The sequence below is a fragment of the Camelus bactrianus genome, chromosome 5, assembly GCF_048773025.1.
Source record: "Camelus bactrianus isolate YW-2024 breed Bactrian camel chromosome 5, ASM4877302v1, whole genome shotgun sequence".
Taxonomy (NCBI): Eukaryota; Metazoa; Chordata; class Mammalia; order Artiodactyla; family Camelidae; genus Camelus; species Camelus bactrianus.
The window spans coordinates 54,456,098-54,480,348 of NC_133543.1; the positions used below are offsets into that span (position 1 = coordinate 54,456,098).

The 24,251-nt window shown below is 42.6% G+C and overlaps 1 non-coding gene across 1 annotated transcript; it reads right to left on the reverse strand.

Moving 5' to 3' along the window:
• Positions 1 to 21,620: 21,620 nt before the first annotated feature.
• Positions 21,621 to 21,693, reverse strand: TRNAI-AAU (transfer RNA isoleucine (anticodon AAU)). The gene has a single exon. It is a non-coding gene; the product is annotated as a tRNA-Ile (tRNA).
• Between the last annotated feature and the right edge of the window lie 2,558 nt (positions 21,694 to 24,251).

Below are 24,251 nucleotides of genomic sequence, written 5' to 3' on the forward strand. Positions count from 1 at the left end.
GGCGGGCCCACAGCTGATTTCAAAAGAGAGGCTGAGATAAATAACAAGGTCCTACTGTATAGCACAGGGCACTATATTCAATATCCTGTAATAGCCTATAAGAAAAAGAATATGAAAAGGAATATATATATATATATATATATATATACACACACACACACACACACACACACACACACACACATATATATGTGTATAACTGAATCACTATACTGTACACCAGAAATTAACACAACATTGTAAACTGACTATAGTTCAAAAGGAGGCCTGGCCACACCAGAAAGGCTAAGCACGTGATTAGAGGGCTGGAACTTTCAGCTCCTGCTCCTTCCCCACCTCCAGGGGAAGAAGGGGCACTGGAGATTGAGTGGCAAATCATTTAACCAGTCAGGAAACCCCAGAAACCTAGAAAAACTCTGAAATGAGGAGGCTGGGGGGAGCTTCCTGGTGGATGAACATATTGATGTACCAGGAGGGTGGGGCACCCCCAATCCATGGCGGCAGGGGTTCCTACACTCAGGACACTTCCAGATAGACCCTGTGTACCACTTCACCCTTTAAAAGCTCATTGTTAAGTATAATGCTTTCAGTGAGTTCTGTGAGTCATTTCAACAGATTCTTGAACATGACTGGGGGATTGTGGGAATTTGTAGCCAAGTTAGACAGAAGTGCGGGTCTCCTGGGGACTCCACTTGTGGCTGGTGTCTGAGTGAAGCCGTCTTGTGGGCCTGAGCCTTTAGCTTATGGGGCCTGCTCTAATTCTGGATAGCTGGGGTCTGAATTGAATCGAATTGCAGAACACTCAGGTGGTGTCAGAGAACTGGTGTTGGAACCTGCTTAGTCACAGGCTTTAGCATCCAACCAGTTGCCCAAGGTAGAAATCTGATAGTTATTTTTGAGACTTGTTTTTAAGTCCACACTGCACATTCAATCACTGAATATGCATTGATTGACTCTGCCTCCCTAATCCTGAGCCTCCGTCTCCCCCACCGGCTTCCACTTCCCCAGTTAAGATCCTCATCAGCACTCACATGGACCATCATGGCAGCATCCCTGTGGTCCACCCTAAACTAATACCAGTCATGCCCCATCTCAAATTGATCCACTAAGTTTTAACCAGTGATCTAATGAAAAAAATACACACCAACCGAGTCTTAAAACCACTTAAAGACTGCCCCCTGCATCCAGCAGTGACTCTCAAGCCTGATGGACATCATGATCACCTGCAAAGCATTTGAAAACTGCAGATGCAGATGTCTGGGCTGCTCCCCCATCTAGTGTGAGATCTAGCTAGGTCCTACCTGAAGGACAACACGATAGCTTTTATCTGGAGTTTCTCAGACACTGCAAGTATTTGTTCTCAGCTGTTTGGAATTCACGCTGATGAAAAATTAAATCATGAAAATTTTGAGACATTTTCGACAAGACAAAGAGTAAAATCTTTCATCTCATCATTTTACACTTTATGGAATTTCATTATTCAGAAGTGTTTGGTATTTTGCAAATCCTCTACATCTAGTCTTTTTGTTTTTTAGCTTCAGGCTGCGAATTGATGACTGATCAAAGCTTGAAAAACTTGAGTTCAAGTTTCTAAATCGGACTGCATCTTACCTGGGGTAGACCCTGTTACAAGGCAACTTCTTTAAATTGCCAGAAGAGTGTATGTCTTCAGTAGTGGGAAAGGCTGCCTCCAGCCAGAGTTCCCTCTTTGGGAACTGGAATGTATTCCCAGGGTTCTGTGTTGGAATACGGCAGATGTGGTAGGATTCCAGGCCATTCTTTATCAGGGTTGTAGCTCTACAAGATGGGGTAATTCTGTAATATCACATGGCGTATCTGTTCCTGTAACATCATAGGTAATTTAAGCACTGCTTCTACTATTTTAAAAGAAATCATTCATTTTATCAGCAATACATAGGTGATTTGACCCTAAACTTAGGTAATTATAATAATTAAAGAGCTAATACCACATTCACAAGCTGTGCAGACCCTCTCTCATTGCCTATTGTCTAGAAGCCATTGTGCTGCGTGTAGATCTTTCTGTTCCCTGTTTCTTTGGAGCGCTTCCAAGATCCAGTCTGTTGTTATTTAAACTCTCTCTGAATGTTGGTATGTTGGTATTTTTTGTGCTCTGCCTCGTATGACTTATGGATTTTTTTCCCTTCTTGGTGAGATATTTTCCATATCCATTCACAACCATTATTCATTCCACATGCTGCAAATAGAATGCCCACCTAATCAATCACCACTTCTGCATTGGAAAATAAAACCATCCTTTCTTTATTATATTAGGCAAATTAGTCAAATGAATGTTTTCTAAAACTTGCTGCCTTTTTAGGGCCCTTGGCTCTCAGCCCGCCTTTCTCTTCTGTCGCCTCCACCCTTTCTCCTCCTCCTGTTTGCAAACAGTATCCGCTTCCTTGTGTGGTGTTCCCAGTGGATTCTGATCCTCCCAACTTTGTCGCCTGCCTCGGTGATCAAGCATCCTTCCTTCCCAAGGGGCCATGCGGATGGTGCAGAAGACTTCATCTCCCTCTGCCCCGTGCCTGAGCCACAAAGTCCCTTGGAATGGAGCATGGGAAGCTCTCCTCTCTGGCAGGGCTGGCTTTGAGAAAGCACAGCGACCGTACAATCAATATTAACCCCCCAAAATTACAAAATGCCTTTTTGATGGTTTGCTTGAGACAGGGTAGTAAAAGAAGAAAAAAGGGGGAATAAATGGAGCAGCTTATATACTGAATTTTTACACTTTTTGGTTCTCCCCCTAGTCCATATTTCCCTTAATTTCTCTATTTTAGTTTAATTTTTAACAAGGATCCTTTTGTCTTAAGAAACCAGGGTTCTTTTGTGCCCATTCCAACATTTTTGTCAATTAAGCCTCTTGAAGAGAGAGAGAGGACGTAGTGAAGCATCTGCTGCCATGAGGAGTCTCGCAGCCAAAGCGCGTTAGAGGGAACTCTGACTATTGTCCTGGCAAAGCAAATGGCCCTTCAAATCATGATTCTTTCTAATGTATGTGTTTATAAGCAATTAAACTCCAGTTTTAGGGAAGACTCACTCACAGCATACATTATTTTAATAGACATACAGTACTACTTTAAACCGTCTTTGCCATCTGCTCATCATGATTATAGATGCAAAAGGAACATATTTTACATTAGCATCAGAAACTAGTGCGATATTAGGGATTGAAAGGCCCATATATGCTCTTTGTACAATACCGAATGCATCTGTGCTATTTTCCTTTTCTTTCCGCAATGCAAATCAGAGAAAGAAGATGTTTGTTCCTTGTGGTCTCTTTCCTGATGTGGAAGATAATTTTCAGGCTAGAAATTCATTAGGAGGGGATTTTGACTTACTATTCAGACAAATATGCTTTTAAAACTATATGAGCTGATGTGTCTGGCTCTTGCTGGCCCTGTATGGCCAGCTTAGCTCCTGGCAAATGAGGGGGAAAAAAACAATCCACCAAGGGCAGTAAATCTACTTTAATGTCCATCAGAGATACAATGCATAATGGATAACGGGGTGAGTCTTTTTCTCTATAAATAAAATTTTAAAGAAACATGGGATGCAGGTGTATTGGTGGAACACTTTACATAATATAGAGTTGCAAAAGCATCTGGATAGGCATATGCTCTGTTTTCCACCTGCATCTTTAATGGTTGGATGATCTTTCTAGATGGAGAATAATGCCATCATAATGCTGGGGGAGGCAGGAAGGAAACAGTTCTATCTCATTAGTGGGGCTAGTCAAAGCCACCATATAAACATCATCATATCATAAAAAATGGTGGGGATGGGCACATTAGACCCTCCACTAGGAGGGATTTTTGGCTAGAGCTTAGAAATATGGGACAAAAAAAAAGAAAAAAAAAAAAAAAAAGATACTCGGGATGAGTTAAAAGAAGTTCAACAGCAGAGTCTACCTGAAAGAATTTCCCCCATCAGCAGTGAACTGGGTTCATCACTTACTTGAAGAACTCACTTTACACTGCATTTCCAGGTCCATGAATTTAAGAACAAAGGGCAACTATTTCCCCCCGAGCTTATTACATGTGTTTCTATCTCTTGTTTTGCCTCTGGCCACATTGGACAGTACTGCATCATAAAGGCACGCATTTGGGGATGAGAAATGTTACACATAAGTGAAGATGAAGATACACATGCTCGTTAGTAATGGGTAACTCTAGGTTCTGATCAACTTTATGGAGCTGGGAAAACATCACCAGAGGTGACGGCCCCCAAGCGGGCAGGACCAAGACCTGCAGGGGTCACAGAACAGCTGCTGGAGCGGGGAAAGCAATCCCTCTTCTCTTTTCTCAGTTCTAGGTTAAAAACAAACAAACCAAAAAAAAACCACCTAAAATACAACACCCTACAAGAAAATCTCTGACTTCCTTTGGAGCAGCCCAACCTTGTAATGCTGTGAGACAGCTTCCCAGTTGTGGCTGCTGTCACTTCGTGTAAGGGCTGATCTTTCTGAGTCCCTGCCTCATAAGCGTGTACGAGGAGTCAACCCAACTACAAGACCGATACTCTAAAGTACCCCATTCACCTTACTCTATGTTTGGAAATTTTCAGTGGCGCCCACAGCTGACATTTGAAGTTGCTGCTGAGGCCTTTGCTGACAAGATCTGCCAGCTTTTCACTCTAACTCCAGGGCTTCTGTGGTCCATCCCGTTCCTCAGGCCTCCTGGGGCCCTCGTGGGATCACGAGGGGACTTCCGCACCTGAACATGCAGCCCGCAAGGATGTGGGGGCTCCATCTCAGGCCCTCTCTGCCTGAGCACGTGGTGCTGCCATGTTCTCCTGCAGCGACGCTTGTTGGCTTAGGGACCTGCGAGATGGTCTCTTGCCTGAATTTCAACAGAAAGCAAGCCCCGTGTCCCCTGTAGGGTACACTTGGGTCCTATCATTTGCACTCTCTCAAGCCAAGGGCCAAGGCTAAGAGACTGGGTCCCTTCTCATGGGTCTAATTAGTGCTTTAACCCTAGGCCCGTCTCCTCCAAATGTCTCTCTCCCCTTCACAGCCCTCCCAGCCCCGTCCTTTTTGAAAGGACTTTTCTCCTTCCAGGCTTTTAGGCATGATCCCCTCTCCCCCTGCGGGTTATTATAAAAACTCTGATCCTCCAACTTTGGGTCCTTGAAATCCACCAGTGCTTTCTTCCTTCAACAAAGGTTGACTCTCACAAATGAAAGCCTGGGCTCTCACAACTTTTGTGTCTGAAACAGGAAGGAAGAAAGATTGTCTTTCCTACAAAGCAGGGTTCTGCCCTCCTCTAAAAGAAAGATAACTTCAGCTCCAATAGAGGGAGGATTGCCAAGCCACAAGCATTGGGGGTGGAATAAAGATTAGCTGGGGTTACACTTTAATATTTTACTTCATATGCATTAAGGCCCGTTTCAAATTCTATTTGCACTAATTACACAGATTAAAAGTGATTTCTCTCACCTCTAGTTCCTATAGTATGTAGCCCTCATACAGAGCCTGGAGAGCCTTGTCTGTAGCCATTTCTCTCTTTATCTCTAAAGAAGATAGAAATCCTATTATCCTTCATCCTGCCCGATGCAACACTTCTTCACATCAGTTTAATTAGGAGCTACAGGGCAGTAAGCATTGTCTCCTTCCTTGCAGCTCCCCAGGGGGAATCCCGTGTGTCACCAGGTGGTAAGGATAATCTGCAGGTGATTCTGATAAAGTCACCCGGAAAGCCTTGAGGTGGGTCTGTGACTAATCCAAGTCTTGCCTTTTACACTTGCCCTGCTCTTTGGAGTTTTAGATGTTTTAAAGTTTGGAGCCACAGCGATGCCTCACTGTCAGCCAGCCTACAAACTTGATTTCTGGACACTGTAGAATTACTAAAAGAAAAAGATTTAATATTGAGAAAAGTGGACCCCTAATCAATGCAGGCTTCCGACGTCCCCAGATTTGAAATTTGGAAGAATGATTGAATGAATGAACACATTACAATGGTCACAAAGGTGTGTAGTCCCTTCTTCACAGATATGATAGTATAAATAAAATATTGGCAAAAATACTTTAAGCTATTATTTTAATTAAAAAATAATAATTCCTGCACCTGTTCAAAAGAAATTGAGCAATACTAAGCATTATATGCAAAAGGCAAATGCCTATCTCATCCTAAACTCCTTTTTAAAGCTCTTCCTCAGGAGGCAACTACTATTAACAGCTTCTTTTTTAACCCTTCCAGAAATTTTCTGTGCATATACAGGGTGCATTTATGTGGGTACATAATATATATATGTGAAAAACCTCCCTTCCTCTCACAAAAGTGAGCATACTTTGTATACTGTTACGAACTTTGCTTTCTCTGCGTAAAAATGAATCTTGCGTGTATTTCGATGTCAACATGTACACCTCTCATTCTTTTTAACAGGTGCTTCCTATTACATTCTGTGAATGTTTCATACTTTATTTGACCAATTCTGTATGGAAGAACATTTAGGTCAATTATATTCACAAGAATTTCTATCATCAAATTTCCTAGGCAAGACTGATGCTGAGAAATCAAGACCCTAGATTATGCTAAATTTCAATTGGCTCAATCCTCCACATGCTTCAACTCTGCAAGACCCTTGGCGGTGGGGGGAGTTGGGTGGGGGCAGTGTCACTGACCCTTCTCTGTGCAGAAGGAAAATATGGTGGAGGGGTAGCTTTTTCCGGGCTAATGAGGGACATAGAGGCACTCCATATATGTAGCCTTGTTTTGTCTATGTGCCGGTGCTGGCTTAATTCGGTTTTAATGCCATTTCTCTTCTGACCCAGTGCTTGGCACTAGTCCAGGCCTGCTGGTTCAGTGTGACCTGCCACCCTGTCCTCAGACTTCTGATTCTGCTCTGCTCACTGTCCAAGCCTGTCTTCTCAAGCCGTTTTGTGTGTTTCACATTTGTGGATCCACAAGCCTTACTTGACCTCTAGGAGCTGGCCACTCCTGTCCTCTCTAGGCTTCTGACACCCCTCCCCTCCCTTGTTTGGTCTCTGACTCTCAGTCAGCTCCTTCCTCTCAGACCCTGCTGTTGGCTCCCCGATTCCTCCAGCCTGTAATGCTAGAGCAGCCCAAGGCTCTGAAATGAGCCATACCCGCTTCTCTGTCCACACTCTCCTGGGTGCCTGTGCCTATCCCACCGTCTAAAATGGCTGAGCAAGGAAAACAGCCAGGACTCATCCTTGGCCCCTCTCTTTTCCTCATGTCTGGTGTCACTAACTCCCATCAACTCTACTGCTACTATTCTCGTCAAAACCATGTTTGTCTCCATGAGCTGGATTAAGGTGAAAATAAGGAAAGACAACAAGGGAATAACTAGCCCAACGAATAAAAATGTGGTCAGCATGGATAACATGAAAGCTGGTGTGTCTCACAAGCGTCTGAGCTTCTAACTTGAACAAAATCCCATTGCTAGCCTTTGTTTCGATTGGGGGAAAAAAGGGCAGGACTGAAGTGACCACTCAGGGTACATCCAGTCGTTGCCTGTTGCTGCCCTCTTCAGTTGCAAGAAGGCACAGGTCAAAGGACTACGAGGCAGGTCTAGGACCACCTACCAGCACCTGCAGGGACTGAGCACGTGAAATGTGGCTGGTGCCAATGGAGATGTGCCGCAAGCGTAAAGTACAACCACGTTTTAAAGACTCAGGACAACAAGAAAAGAAAGAATGTGAAATACCTCATTAATAATTTTTAAGTTGATTATATGTTTAAATAAAAATTTTAGATATATTGGGTTAAATAAAATGTATTATTACTACTCAAGCAAAATTAATTTCAGCTGTTTCATCTTTTTAAAATCTGGCTGCTAGAAAATTTACATTTCATAAGTGGTTTTCATTATATTTCCATTGGACGGTAGTGGTCTAGAAAATCCACTGGTGGCTGGGGTTTTGAGAATCCAACCGAGTTTTTACATTTTAATGACATCCTGTCCCCATGAAGACTAATTCCTGAGAAGTGTCCATTGTTCAAGAAAAGTTCAAGGAATTAACTGTATTAAAATAGTTTTCAGAGTCCAGAGCCCGCATGGAGGCACATCTTTGTCTTCTAAGAATGAATTTAATTTCTAGAAAGCTTTCACTGAGTGCTTGCTAAGTGCCTGCCACAGCTAGACATGATACATGTAGATGTGAAAATGAAAATTTCTGACCTTAAGAAGTTCATTACATTGGAGAAACGGATCCATAAATAAACATCCAAAAGAATGATTTTAATAGAAAGGTGGACAAAGTGTGAGGAATGTATATTCATTTGGAGCCATGATGAAGAAAATAGACGATTAAGCTGGGTTTCAAAAGAAGACATGAGTACAAAGTAGAGAAACATTACTTTGTGTGGCTTACAGACAAGATGGACCAAAAACAGGAGAAACAGCATCATTGCTCATTTGGATTAGTGTCATCATTTAGCCTGCTTATGTGACCACGTTGAAAGGAATAATGTTTATTTTATAACTTTTGTATTAACACGCTAGTAAAAATAAAGTCCTGTATTATGCCTGGCTCCCAGTGCTTCCTCTCGGTCCAGCATTTCCGTGAATAGCTAGGCTAGTTCCTGGTGGGTGGGAGGCATGGCCAGGGTTGAGATTTAGGAGACCGAGCTTCCGGGGACTGGGAGCATCTTGTATGAGATCCTAATGGCTGTCTTGGTAACTCCTCATTCTCCTGAGAGGAGTGCGGGGATCACATCCAAGTGTCCTCTAACCTAGGCCACTGTGATCTGTCTTACTGGACAGGTAGGACATTTCTTTTATCCCAACACCCAGTGTGTGAATTTTGAAGGAATTCTATGTGGATGCCCACTGTGCACCTCATAATCAGTTCTATTTAAGTTAAAATGTTTTACAAAAAGGAATTACTTTGGTGATTAAGACAGACCAGGAAATCCATACGAGACACACCTACAATGGAGGACTCTGCCCAGTTGGGGAAGGGCGAGCAGAACCAAGCTTCACCAAATTACAGACTTGTCTGATTGACGTACAGCCACACAAACATTTTCTCACACCGATAAATGGTGACAACACCGTTCAGAGAGTGGCTGGTCAACTCCAGTGCAAACCATTAACCACATTAGAGAAAATAGCTCTGGAGAGGTATCGCTCAACGGTTTTTAACTTCAAAGGATGTCACGAGAAGAGCCACAAATTATTATTGCTGACAATTTGTACAATTTGTCCCTGGTGAAATGTGTGTGTCCCTACACCGCACCGTTTTACATAACAATATGAAATATTAAAAGGGAAAAACGTTTTGTAATAAACAGCAGTTTTGCTGATTGCGGCTGATTATGTTAAGCAGCTTGTACTGTGGGTGTCAGAGGAGACTTAATAGCTCCTATAACTAATCTCCACAGCTGACCTCTCCCCTCTGCTGATGAAGCCTATTCAAAAACCTGCTGCCCTTTCTCATTTTCAGATCTTATATTTCTGAACTGTTTTGATCATGCATAGATTTGCTAAAGTTGTTGTGTTCCGGATTTGTGTGTGTGTGTTTTAAAAAATATATAATGCATGAAGTAAGATTCCTGCCAGGGCTGTCTCATGCATTATTAAAAACAAAACAAAACAAAACAAAACTACACAAACACTAAAAACATGCATACCTGCAACACTCTTAGCAGATACCAAAATGTCATTAATTACAGCTAAAGACCGTCCCCCTGGCTGAGAGAACCTCTGTGAAGGAATACGGCGCTGCAATTTTTACTCCAACTTTAAAAGAAAGGGCGAGGATGTCTTTCTGGGGAAGAATGCCATCTTGGTCATTTCATCAACCTCGATGGCTGGTACTTAGAAGCAAAGTGCTATTCAATCATAAAGCAATTTCATTTTTCTGATAAGTTTTTGATTTAAATGGGATTTCATAGAGAACATTTCAGAGTGTAGAGAACTTCTCCCTCCGTAAGTATAGATAAATATGTAAGTGCACGTGCGTAAGTGTCTCTAATTCACAGTTTGCACTTCCTCTTTTACCCAAATTCAGAGTTGTTTACAAAACCACAGGGGAAATGTGGTGGAGGTGGGAAAAGCACAGCTCTGAAAGAGAGGGAGGATCTTTCTACCCCAGATTATGCAAATGGAGCCATCCCGGGGAAATAAAATAAAGACAAAAGAGGGAGGGGGAATATCAACAATCCAAAACGTAAAGTGCATGAATGCAATTTGCCAGGGAAAGGGGTGGACTCAGTACAACAAGGTCACAAAAAGGTACAGCTTTCTATGAGACAAATACTGGCTGAAGCCGGCAGATAAATATTTCCTGCAGGATTTGAAGCAGGTTGCCACCAGCAAAACAAAAGTCCCTAGGGGGCAGTACATAATTAACAATTTGAAGATGTGGCTGTGTGTCATGTCTCAAAGGGAGCCAGAGAAGCCTATCCCAAAAGCACAAAACCCACGTTCCCATATTAATCTCACGATTCCCATATAAACGGACGTCAGTGCTTCCCCAGAGGCTGGGAAGTCTCCTTTACTCTTGGCTGGCAAATGTTTCCTGGCTAATGGTGTCATTTTCCTGTGATTTTCTATCAGCACCACCAAACCTGTTCCTCTAGTGTGAGGGAAAGTACTCAGCATGTTTAGAAAGGCAAAGGAAATTTTTTTTTTTTCTATTAACAAAGAAACGAATAAAAACCAGACTGGGAGGATCAAGTTGTTGAGAAGGGGTGCCTGTCTGAGTGTTTAAAGACTTTGAAACAGTGACTTTTTTTTTAAACAATCGACTTTCGATTGAAGTGGACCTGTGAATGAAAACAAGAGCTCAGGAGACAGTAACAGCACCAGGAAGGAAGTCACATAGAGGTTTTGGCATGGTTTTAAAGTGCCTTTGGTTCCTTTCACGATGGGTTGGATTTTGAAGGGAGGAAGAGGTTAATTGCCAGAGAGATAGGATAGACAATGAAACACTAAACTTTGAATCTTGGGGGTGGTACTGGCATTCATTTAAGAGAGATCTGCAGTGTTTTCCAAGAGGGGACACCCAGGACAGCGCCAGTTTTCTGTTTGTTCTGTGGACCACGGCTTGGAGCCCCGGACTTAGGGAAGACAGATTGGGCTGACATTCCCAACTCTGACCTGAAAACCATGTGTTCCTGGGAAGTTTCTGAGCTTCTCTGCAACTCAGTTCCTTCAATTGCAAACTGAGTTCCCATCACTTGCCACCTGCCTACCTAATCAGAATATTGTGAGGGTTAATGAGATTGCGCTTGCAAAGTGATTGCCTCATCATATAACTCCAAAGTATTATTATTCATTATAAAGACACAGCTGCAATATTGTATATTGTTACATACCAGATGCCATGCTTCTATTTTTAGCAACTCTGAAATGAGGGTGTCTTAGAATTATACAGTGGAAGGGACCTCACTGTACTACCTGCCCCAGACTCTGTTCTGGGGCAGATGAAGGTGTAACCACCCAAGACGGCTAGGTATTTTGTCTCATCTTTACATCTAAAGGCAGAAAACTCCTCAGTTCTCCCTCAAAGGAAATTCCAAATTTATCATCCTGATGGGTAAGAGTTATTGCTTAAGTCTGAATTCTGCCTTGTGTTTTAACTACAGTCAACTTTTTCTTTTATTAATATGTACATTAGACTCTCCAACTCTGTGCTCTTGGCAGGCAGAAACCATGCATTCTTATATTCTGTGGTCCCAGCCCCCCGGAAGATCAGGCTGGAGTATGACATAAATCCAGGGGTTCTGGGATGAGGGGTGGTGTGACTGAAGTGGGTGGGTGTGCCCAAATTTGAAAAGAAAGTGGCACTTTTCCCTAGGCATTTCAAAAAGCCCTACTGAACAACAAACAAAAAGCCCTATTGGTTGCTTCCTAGTGTTTTATGCCCTTTGATGTAGAGATTAATGAATGATTCAATCAAATTTCCCTGCTTATAAGTGCTATCTGGTCTATAATGACTACATTAATTCATCTCCGCCTTCCAATCCTCATCTTTTTAAAGATGAATTACAACATTTGCTCACATTTCCACTCGAAAGGGACTCTGTCCTCCATAGTCTTAAAAAAAAAAAAATCTAGGAGCTCAAAGACTATCTACTTGTCATTAGAGCCAGCTGAGTTGCATCCATCCAGTCTTCAGAGAGTCTCAGGAAACTTTTTTGGCCCCTGGTCCTGTCTGGGTTCAATTTTTCTAATATGGTTGAGTCTTGATTGGTTTAGAGTTCACATCTGATCTTTTAAAAAGTTAGACCCATGAGACCAGTGGCCACCTCTGCCTTTTACAGTCCTCTCCAGCATTCCTTCCCTTAGTGGAGACCAGCTCGGGCCTCCCCTCCACTGGTGCTTGGTCCCGGCCTGGCTCTGCTGCTGCAGAAGTGGCTTCTGTAATACTTGGACCTCCAGAAGCAAGAGGCCCAGGGAGCTGGGTGAAGGGTTTGGGCTCAGAAGTTTCTGGCCCAAGTTTGATAGGTGTTTCTCTCTGTTTGGGCACCTTCTTCATTCCTTGCTGGTTTCACCCTCCTTTTGCTGTCGTAGTCCTCACTTCCATTCCTACACATGTGTGCTGTTTCTTCAGAAACATCTCGAGTGATCTGGCCTAACTTCCATTTTGCAATGCTTTTCGACTTTCCTTTCAGCTCCCAGTGAAGTCCTGAGGTTACTCAATGTATTTCCTGGTTATTTGTCTGGTCTCTACACTGCTGTGGGTTTTTAGACCCTGTATAACTACTCTTTTGAATGGCAGTGCTGGCTGGCTTACTTGGTGTGATTGTTAATTCTATGTGTCAACTTGGCTAGGCCATGATGCCCAGATATTTGGTCAAATGCCATTCTAGATGTTGCTGTGAAGATATTTTAAAAATGTGATTAACATTTAAATCAGTAGACTTTGAATAAAGCAGATTATCCTCCATAATGTGGGTGGGTCTCATCCAATCAGTTGAAGGCCTTGAAGGAAAAGCCTGAGGTCTCCCAGGAGGAGAGAATTCTGCTTCCGGATTGCCTTTGAACTTGAGCTGCAACATCAACTCTTCCTGGTCTCCAGTCTGCCCTGAAGATTTCAGACTTGCCAGCCCCCATAATCACATGAACCCATGCCTTAAAATCTCTCTCTCTCTTAAGCTAGGAGACATATATACACACACACACATTCTATTTTGTTTCCCTGGAGAACCCTGATTAACACACACGGTCTCTGAAACTCCCACTTCAATGAACCTTTCCTGATTATGCTAATTTTTTTCTTTTATAGAATCAGGTTCACCTATTTTTAAAAGCTATTTTAGAGTTTTCCTCCTTTTTCTAAGGATCTTGAAAACAATCAATCCCTTTGTCATTGTTTCTTCCAAGCACCCGGAATTACGGAGATAACCATAGCAGTCACTTGTATGTGTGTAGTCCTTTACATTTACAAAATGCATTCAATTTCACAAAAACAGGAAGCAGACAAGGTAGGCATTACTACTACAGGTGAGGAAAACAGGGTTTGGGCATCGTAAGTGACTCACTCAGGTTCACGTTGATAATCAGCGGCAGAGTTAAGAAGGAAACTCAGGCTCTGGCTCTTCTGCAGTAAGATTTAGTGGTTTAATTTAGTCATTCCCAAGCTTCCGCGCGCCTCTTTGTGGATCAGCCTAAAGGCTCTTGCTTCATCTTCTACTGGGCTCAGCCCTTCCGGGGCTAACACCTCTCCAGGCCTGAGTTTTGCTTGAAAACTTGAGTCTGCTGACTACTGTCAGGTCTCACTATCCAGTCTCCCTTCAAGGCTGGAGAGGAGGGAGGCGGTGCTTGGCAGGCCACAGGCTAAGGCGCGCTGTCCTGCTCTGTCTTGTGAGGGGAATGGGTTTCACTGCGAGTTTGCATCAGTCTCCTCTGACTTATGACTACTGTGATCCCAGAGCAAGGTCTGTTCTTTGTTTATACAGTCCTTGAATTTTCATTCCCATATTTCAGGAAGCATTAAGGTGGTTAGCTGCTTTCCTTCTTTACGTCTTTACAGATGTTTTGGGAATTTAACTTGGAATTGCCAAATCTGGGTCAGAGACTGGTTTGAGTTATTTCCTGATTTCCTGGAGCTGAGTCCTGTGACTGTCCTCTGCCTGCCAGCAGGGGCTGAGCGAGGCCGTGGGGGTGGGGGTGTGCACGGGCGCAGTGCTTCCCTGGTGCTGGTCCAGGCGGCTCAGAAAAGCTTGTCCTCACAAACCCTAGGGCTGCATATAGGAAGAGAGAGCTCCAACGACCTGTATTACTGCCTTTATTCACAAGCCCCCATTCTTGGAAAACCTACCAAAATTCTGAAAGCCACCTGTCCTGGCTCATAAAGTTCATTTTCTCCACAGCAAAGAAAAAGACAATTTCGATCTTCATCTCTCGCTTCTTTTACACTCAGAGTTAGCCTGGAGAGGAAAACTTTTCTTCCATGGCTGAAGATTCTGACGTCACACCACTAGAGGGGCCACAAGTCCCTAAGTTTCTGGCTCCTTTGCCAAGGTTTCTCCATTCACCCCCAGCATAAGAGCCAGAGAGACATGGGGACAAGTGAAGGTGGCTCTAAAATCACTGTCAGACAGTTCTAACAATATTAATATTGCACAATAGGAATAACAACCACAAGAGAACTAGTAACCACTAATGGCATGCTTGCTTAGAACTACGCACAGGACTGAAACTTTGACATGCATTATTTCATCAGGGAGATATTACTCCATTTTCCAGATGAAGCCTAGAAAGTTTCAGTAACTGCCCAAAGACCCACAGCTGGCTTGTGGCTGGAGACGGTTCTCAGCCTACTTACAGGCCCCTGGCCTCCAGCAGGAGCTGCAGCTGCTAAAGATGAACGTCACCAGCTGAACCCAGAAGATGAAGCCATTGTGCCTGTGGACGGTTCTAGTGAGGTCTCTTCTAGGGCAGTGATGGCCCTAGGTCAAGGGTTCAAGCACTCAGCAGGTCTAAGGCCACTCCAGAGTGGCCCGACTCCCTGAGCCCTGAGGTGTCCCTGTCCTGGCCTGGGGGCTTCCCAGGCACAGAACGTCTCTGAAAGTCTGGCTGCAATGCTCTCCCATGTTTGCTTCAGCAGTGCTCTCAGACACAGCGCAGCAATCCCCCATCCTCTTCACCCTGGCAAGGCAAATCTAGAGCTGATTAGGGGTGAGAGGTGGGAGGGGTGGGGGGAGAAACAGCCAGGCCAGGTAAGGAATCGCTTCTTAATCGCTTTTCCTTCTTTTCTGTTGACCTCCTATTGCCCTTAACTCTGGTGTAACAAAGTGTCAGAGATCCCCCACCCCAGACCTCTCAGGGAGACTGGTGTGCTATGAGTGGCCGGCACGGAGCCATTCCAGATCGCAGGTCACAGAAACGCTGCCCACGCATCAATGCACGGCCCGCGAGGGTGCCCGCCTTAGGCACTTATCAATGCAGCCTGTGACAAGAGGTGAGAAGATGCACCATTAGGGGAGGTCTGCTCCCATGCCCTTGGTGCCACTGTTGCAGTGACACTTGGTGGTGGTAGTGGAGGCAGGAGATGCAAATCTAATCTCAGAACAAAAGCAAATGGTACTGGGCCCTGAACCTGGCTCACTCCCCGCCAGGCATTCAATTCAAAGAGCTCCCTTGCTGGGGCTTTATATGCGAAATGCTGCCTGGAGGTACTGGTAAAAAGGGACAGAATGGTCTGAGAATCCAAGAAAAACCAGAGGCTTGCTCAGGAACCACGTGATTCATCGCTGGAACATCACCCTTTTGCTCTGCTCCTGAGTCCGGTAGGCGCTAAAGGAGCTTCTCAGTGTGTGGATCAAGAGACGGACACAATGAAAGGAAGACGCGCACAGGACAGAACACGGCTCTCTGCTCTTTCAGCCCTTTGTACTTCAGATGGAGCGTCCGCATCTTTCAGAGCTCTCTACTCCGGCAGGAGGTGTGCTAGACGCCCCCATCTAGGTCGCAGGGTTGTTGAGCACACAACAATTTCATCTTGTCTTGCAGACAGGACTACTGCGAGAGGGGATCTTTGTGTCTAGTTGATAGGTTTAAAATCCAAGTGAATTCATAATACTTATTACATGTTTAGATTGTACTGGCTTTGGGAAAGACCATTTTCTATTTCAAGATGGATATTTTAAGTGGTTTCTGTAGAATTATCTTTTTGCCTAAGTGCTATGAAATTTCAGAGCCTAAGTTCAGAGTTCAATGTGAAGAACCAGCCAACACTCCCCCCCACCCCAACACACACACCTAGGGAGTTTTCCTATGGAATAACAAATTGCCCAAAGCCAAGCTGGAGGTGCTGTGGGGCTGTGAAACCAGGGACATCAGAAGTCACCACTGGACCCAAAGTTTGAGGTACCAGTGTGATTTGGTTACAGGTGGCACCAGCATGGTCTCGAAGTCCCCACAGCATTCTTACCCATGAGTCATGAACAATACTACCTTTTGGGGGGCTATTTGGAAGACTTCCAAAAAATGTCGCCCCCTTCTATTCCCAGTAGGAGGATGTTCCCACAAGAAGCTTAAGAATTCAGCAGATAAAACAGCTAGAGAAAATAAATTTCAGTACAATCATTTTTTAATTCATTTGCCAACATTCAATTCAAAGTCAGGGCTTCCCCACAAAAGACCCCTTACAGCCAAAACAATCTTGAGAAAGAAGAACAGAGCTGGAGGAATCACAATCCCTGACTTCAGATGACTACAAATCTACAGGAATCAAAACAGTATGGTACTGGCACAAAAACAGACACATAGATCAACGGAACAAGACAGAAAGCCCAGCAATAAACACACACACTTTTGGTCAATTAATCTACAACAAAGGAAGTAAGAACATACAAGGGAGAAAAGACAGTTTCTTCAATAAGTGGTGCTGAGAAAACTGGACAGCTACATGTGTAAAAGAATGAACTCAGAACATTCTCTAACACCATTTACAAAAATAAACTCAAAATGGATTGAAGACCTAAATGTAAGACCCAATAATCTAAAACTCCTAGAGGAAAACATAAAACACTCTTTGACATAAATCGCAGCAATATTTTTTCTTGATTTGTCTCCTAGAGTAATGGAAATACAAGCAAATGGGACCTAGTTAAACTTAAAAGCTTTTGCACAGCAAAGGAGACCATAAACAAAACAAAAAGACAACTTATGGAATGGGAGAAAATATTTGCAAACAATGAGACTAACAAGAGATTAATTTCCAAAATATAGAAACAGCTCATACAGCTTAATATATATATATATATATAAACAAACAACCCAATCAAAAAATGGGCAGAAGATCTAAATAGACATTTCTCCAAAGAAGACATACAGATGGCCAACAGGCACATGAAAAGATATTCAATATCGCTAATTATTAGAGAAATGCAGATCAAAACTACAATGAGGTATCACCTCACACCAGTCAGAATGGCCATCATTAAAAAATCTACAAATAAATGCTGGAGAAGGTGTGGAGATAAAGGAACCCTCTTACACTGTGGATGGGAATGTAAATTGGTGTCACCAATATGGAAAACAGTATGGAGATTCCTCAAAAAACTAAAAATAGACTTATCAAATGATCCAGCAATCCCACTCCTGGGCATATATCCAGAGGAAGATCTAATTTGAAAGGACACATGCACTCCAATGTTAATAGCAGCACTATTTACAATAGCCAAGACATGGAGGAAACCTATCGACAGATGACTGGATAAAAAAGCTATGGTGTACACACACACACACACACACACACACACACACGAATACTAAGCCATAAAAAGAATGAAATAATACCATTTGCAGCAACCAGGATGGACCTAAAGATCATCATATTAAGTGAAGTAAGTCAGAGAAAGACAGATGTCATATATCACTTATATGTGGAATGTGAAAAAAATGATACAAATAAACTTATCTGCAAACCAGAAATAGACTCACAGACATAGAAAACAAACTATGGTTACCAAAGGGGAAAGGGGTTGGGGGGGATGGAGAAATTAAGATTAACATATACACTCTACTGTACATAAAATAGATGAACAACAAGGACCTACTGTATAGCACAGGGAACTATATTCAATAGCTTGTAGTAAGCTATAATGGAGATATATATATATATCTGAATCACTACGGTGTACACCTGAAACTAACAAAACATTGTAAATCAACTATATTTCAATAAAAAATTAATTAAAAAAAAGTCAAGGTTTCCCAAAATGTGGTCTGTGGGTCACTGGCAGCAGAATCACCCAGGGTTCTTCTGGGCCCCACTCCAGTTGGAAATCAGGACCTTGGGGGTGAGTCTGGAAAACAGTGGGTAGCAGCTTCCTCAGGTGATCCTGGGACATCTCAAAGTCTGAAACTACCTGGAGCAGGTAATCACCTTACAGCCTCACAAACCTGCCACTGGGTTGATATCATTTTCTTCCTGGCTTGAAACTGATAACGTTAGAGTCACTCATCTTAGTTAATTCAGTTCATCAAACATATATTGAGCAACATCAATGTGCTGTCAGGGATACAAGCATGAGCAGGATCCAGCTCTTGTCCTCACTAATCTTATAGTGGAGTCAGAAGGATCAGATAAATGCACAAATAAATATAATGCAAGGCAGAAAATGGTGAGATCTTCCCATGAGAGAGCTCTACCAAGAACCAGAAGTTCAGAGGAGAGAGTGGCCATGTTCTGTGGGGAGAACTAAGAATGCCATGTTTTTTTTTGTGATGGGCCTTGAGTAACGGGTAGAATTTCACAAGTGGAGATGTTAGGTGTGTTGGGATTCTGGGAAGAAGGAACAATGTGAGGAAACAGGTAGAGGCAGGATGTTTACAGACCACCGGTGAGTGGCTTTGACCTAGAAAGCTAGTTTAGAACCATTTCATGACTGTCTGGAATACCAGGTAGATGAATTTTTTTTTTAATTGAGATAATTCACATTATAAAGTTCATCCTTTTAAAGTGTGTAATTCAGTGGTTTTAGTATATTCATAGAGTTGTACAACCAGTAATCTTATCTAATTTCAGAACATTTTTATCACCCCAAAAAGAGACCTCACACCTATTAGCAGCCACTCCCCACCCTCCCCTCCTCCAGCCCCTGGCAACCACTAATCTACTTTCTGTCTGTATGGATTGGGCAGATGAATTTGTACATAATTAAAAAGGGAGTAGGGAGCCACTAATTATTTTACTTGAGGTAAAATTTGCATATAGTGAAATGCACGGATCTTGAGTGTACAATTCAATGAGTTCTGACAAGTGTATACACTTATCTTACTAATTCTTCCAAATACAGACATTTTCATCACCTTAGGAAGTTCTCTGTGGCCCCTCTAGCTAATCCCTACTCCATAAGCAACTTTTATCATCATAAATTAATTTTGTTTTTTCTTAAACTTCATGTACATGGAACCATACAGTATGGACTCTTGTGTCTGGCTTCTTTCTCTCACAATAATATTTTGAAATTCATTCTTGCTCTTTGTGTGTATTTCATGCTTTTTTATTGCTAAAAACGACGAATGTACCACATTTTGTTTATCCAGGTTCTACTGATAGACATTTGAGTTGTTTCCAGTTGATGAACAATTGTGAACAAATTGTTGTTCCAAAAAAAAAAAAAAGAAAAAAAATGTTTCTCTTTGGGGGGATATATGCTTTTATTTTTTGGTGGCAAGGGTAAATACCTAGGAGTGAGATTGTTGATTAGGGAGTTAATGATTTTTTTAGAGCAAGAACATGATCCCACCAGAACCAAACTTTAAGAAAATGAATGGGTAGGGGTGGACAGCGGAAACAAAAGTTTTAAGGACTATTTATCAAGCATTTACCCTCCAGGGCATCCATAGGGTCCAGGCATTCTGACTGGCAGAATGATACACTCATTCTTATTTTGGGGAAGATATGGTTTTGGTTTCGGACAAGATGGATCACTGTCCCCCAAAGGCCGTTTCCCTGATAATCTGAGTGCCTGGCCTGGAGCATCAGTTGAATGAGTGAACTGCTAGCGATCACATACTACCTGGGAAGAAGGAAAGGGCATCGGGGAGAGTGGGTGGGCTGAGGCAGAAGCTTACACACCAGAAATTAGCCCACTTGCTGGACTGGTTGATTAGATTAGTTACTTGGGTAATGAGGTGGAGAATTTTATTCATCAGAAATTCTCCTCCAGAATTGCTCCCAAGAAAATCAGTCAGAGCATGCCCGGTGAGTCTCCCTGCCCTCCCCCATCCCCCAGGGAATCTCATGGAACTCCCAGACATGTTTATTCAAAGAGGATATTTATGGGCACTAGAGGCACAAGAAGGCTGCTGAATTAGAATTTAGGAAATGTGGGTGTGTTTTTTTCCAGTTACTCTGCTGATTGTGAACAACTTTAATCATCTATTTCTTGGTTTCCTTATCTGTAAAATGGGAATAATAATATCTGTTTAATTTCCCTTGAAAATAAGTAGACTGTAAAAATCAAAAGAGATCAGAAATGCTAAAATACGTTGAAAAAAGTATGCTCTCCATTTCCAACCAAATGACCAACGAAGTTCTCAGCTCATTTCTCGAGGTTTCCTATGTCCCGCTACTCCGGCTGTGGTTGGCACGGGTCCTACACTTGCCCACAGCCAGGCTCTGCCTCTTGACTGTCCTCTTTCCCGTCCTGGTCCCTTGAAACCCTTCCTGAGGTCTGCCACTCACACTAACTCCTTCACAGAGTCTCTCCTTATGACCCCCTCCTAGTCTGCTGGCGTGCCCCAGATTACGGCAGGAGATGTTAGTGATACTGACTCAAGCCAATCTCTCGGGAAGTGCAACGTCCTCCCTTCATCTACAAATTCCTGGGGGAATTACAAACTCGGGCATTCCTGGCTCCAAGATCCCTCTTTCCATAAATTTTTAAATTCTCTGTGCCTCACTTTCTGTGGCTCTTTCTCCTCTCAGAAGATGTGGGACTCACCTCACCCTCTCTTTTTATAATTTCCAACATACAAAACAATCACAGGAGGAGGCATTTGGTGTCAAGTTTACTAGAGAGTTGAGGCAAAGGGAGGAGGTTTATGTTCCCGCAACCTATACGCCATCATAGTAAATCTTATACAGCCTTACTCTTTTTGCCTTTTTTATTGTTTACTAGTTTTATTCATCCGAAAATTTTTAAAATTGAAGTACAGTTGATTTACAATGTTGTGTTAGTTTCCAGTACACAGCAAAGCAATTCAATTAAACATATATATATTCTTTGTCAGACTCTTTTCCATTATAAGTTATTACAAGCTATTGAAAATAGTTCCCTGTGCTATAGAGTAGGTCCTTGCTGTTCATCTATTTTATATATAGTAATGTGTATCTGTTAATCCCAAACTCCTAATTTATGCCCCACACCTGGATCCTTTTCCCTTCGGAAACCGTAAGTTTGTTTTCTGTGTCTGTGAGTCTATTTCTGGTTTTACATAGCCTTACTCTGAACAGTTCTTTGATCACTCTGCTGTAAGAATATCTCCTTGGCTACTTTCCTCCATGGGCAAAACCTCTGCCATTTGGCCTGCCCCCTCTCTCCCTCTTTCTTCCCCATTCCCTCTCTCCTTTTTAAAAAATTTCTTTTAGTTTTATCTTCGTAGTTCACTTGGAGTATCTTAACTTCTAGATAAGGCATTTTGTCCATTTATTTTACTTAACTTTTTTTAAGTGGAAGTACTGGGGATTGAACCCAGGACCTCATGCATATTAAGCAGATGCTCTACCACTGAGCTATACTCTCCCCCACCACTCTCTCCCCTCTTGATTCTCCTTTTCCCACCCCTGAATTCCTTTAGCTGATACTTTGTCTCTTTCTAAACTTTAGTTTTAGGGCTTCACCTCCACCCCTGGAATAGCAGATCAGATTTTTTTTTCTCTTTAAATACATTTGCCACCTTTTAAAAGATTTTTTTCTCCCTGTTACACTGACTCGGACTATTTATAATGATATCTTCCTGACCCTACCAGGTTATATGCTCCTTCATGGCAGTGTTTATTTCTGATCCATATTTTAAAAAATTTCTCAGAGTGTAACTCCAATGCTTTGCGTAGAGTAGACCCTCAGTGTTGAATGGATGAGTGTGGGAGTTAGGGAGTGGCTGACTAAATGAACAAACGCTGACATCGTCTATGTAACTTCAGAAAAAGCAGAGTGAAGGAACAGAAGCACTAGGTTTCCATGATGGGGTATTAACAGGCTTCAGTCACCACTGGAGGAGATCAACACGGGGTACAGAGAGTCCCTCCCGAGCTCATCCTGACCCTGGTGAGCAGGTGAACGCTGGGCTGGGGTGCATGTGGGCCCTGTGCTGCCTCTGTTCCCTGGGGAATGAGTGTGCGGCACTAATTCTTTTCAGAGAGGCTGCTGACCTCCGGGTGAATGGTAACAATTTATGACCATTTCTAGTGAGAACCAGAACTACACCTGTGACCCGTGGGATTTGTCCTCTCCGTCCCATTTGTAACCCTTCAGATCAAATTTCCTTCAGTGAAATCAGAGTTGTCACAAGGAGTACAAATTCGGGGCAGAATCACAAAAACCCTTATACCTACTGATTGGAAACATGAAACACATATTTTATTATTAAAAAAAAAACCCTCTGCCATTCATCCTATAAAAAAATGGAGAAAGAGAAAGAAGACTATGGCTTGAGCATCAGTGAAAGAGACTATACAACAAAGAACGTGCTTTTGAAACTGCCATTGAATGCTGCAGTTCTTTCGATCCTGAGAGTCAAAAACTAATGTTTTTGACTTTTTCCCCTTGCAGCTTTCTGAAACCCTTTGTGCTTCTCTTGGGTCAGGTGCTACATACTCTTGGCTTTATGGTGAGTTCACTGGTGAGTTCATTCAAGAGTTGCATGATCTTACTACATCTTCACAATAAGCCTATACAGGAAGAATCATCGCTATTCCCATTCTACAGATGAGGAAGCTGAGACCCACAGAGGCCAATTTCCCCAATGTCACATATCTAGGAGATGGCAGAGCTGTAACCAAAAGTCTGTCTTCTGGTTCCAAATCTTATTTGCTTTCCAACATAATCATGCTTGCAAGATAACTGCCCAGACCTGTCCAGACACTGCACATCGGAGTTCTGGGACTTGAAAATCTAAAAGGATCACAGTACCTAAAGAAAACGTATAAAATCATTGGCTTAATGAGTCATGCAATGAGCTTACTTACCAACAATAAAGTTATGTTCGTAAGAGTAATTAAGTAAATATATCATTTTGTTCTGCTGTGTCTCAGTTTTGACCTGTTGCTTAAGAGTGAGTAAATCTGGAGTATGTAGCACCTGACCCAAGAGAAGCACAAAGGGTTTCAGAAAGCTGCAAGGGGAAAAAGGAAGTGTGTGCTTCCTTTCTTGGTCCAGGAACTTCTTCCCTGGCTCATCTTGCCGGAATGGTCAGCAAAGCACGTGGTTAAGATTCTATGTGTTGGAGTCTGGCTGGTGTGTGTGTGTGTCCCAGATCTGCCATCGACTTTGAGCAAGTCATTTACCTCTCTAAGCTTTAGTTTCCTTTTCCTCATCTGCAAAATGGGAACATGTCAGTTGGGCTCTTTGGCTGCAAGCAACAGAAACATGCTCCCTTATGCCAAAAGGGAAATTACTTAATGATCTTAGTTCTCTTGCAGAATCAAAGGGAAAGTTGAGGGATCAGGCCTTGAAAAGAATGGAAACTCCAAAGATCTAAATGGCAGAAGAAACAGACGTTCTTGTCAGCTCTCTGATATCAGAATGATTCCACCTTAAACATTTTCCATCCTGGTGTCAGTCAGGGCAAGCTTGAGTCATGGGGTCACACTGGACAAGAAGGAGGGGGGGACCTTTATTGAAAGTTCCTCCAGGATCATATGGAATGGGGCAGGGGAAGTTCCTCAAAGAATAATTGTAGTGCTGTTTTGAAAAAAGGAGAAGGCAAAAACAAACATTTACTACAGGGATAATAAATAGTACTTCATGGGTTTTTTTTTTTAGGATGAAAAGATACAATAAACTTAAAATGCTTAACACGATGTCTGACACAGTAGGTTCTTGATGAATATTGTTGTTAGAATGGAACAGAAGTGAGTTGAGAAGGAATATGAATAATCCAAAGAGAAAAATAAATCAGAGGAAAAAAGGATTCAACAAGTGGCTTGGCAGGGACCTCCTTCTCCCCTTGATACCATGACCACCCTTAAAATACCATGAAATCTGTAATGAATGCCTTTAATTATTTGAGCATCGTATTTTGTATAAAGGATGCTAAGTACAGAGGCATTGTACAGTAAACTGAAACAACCAGAGACTATT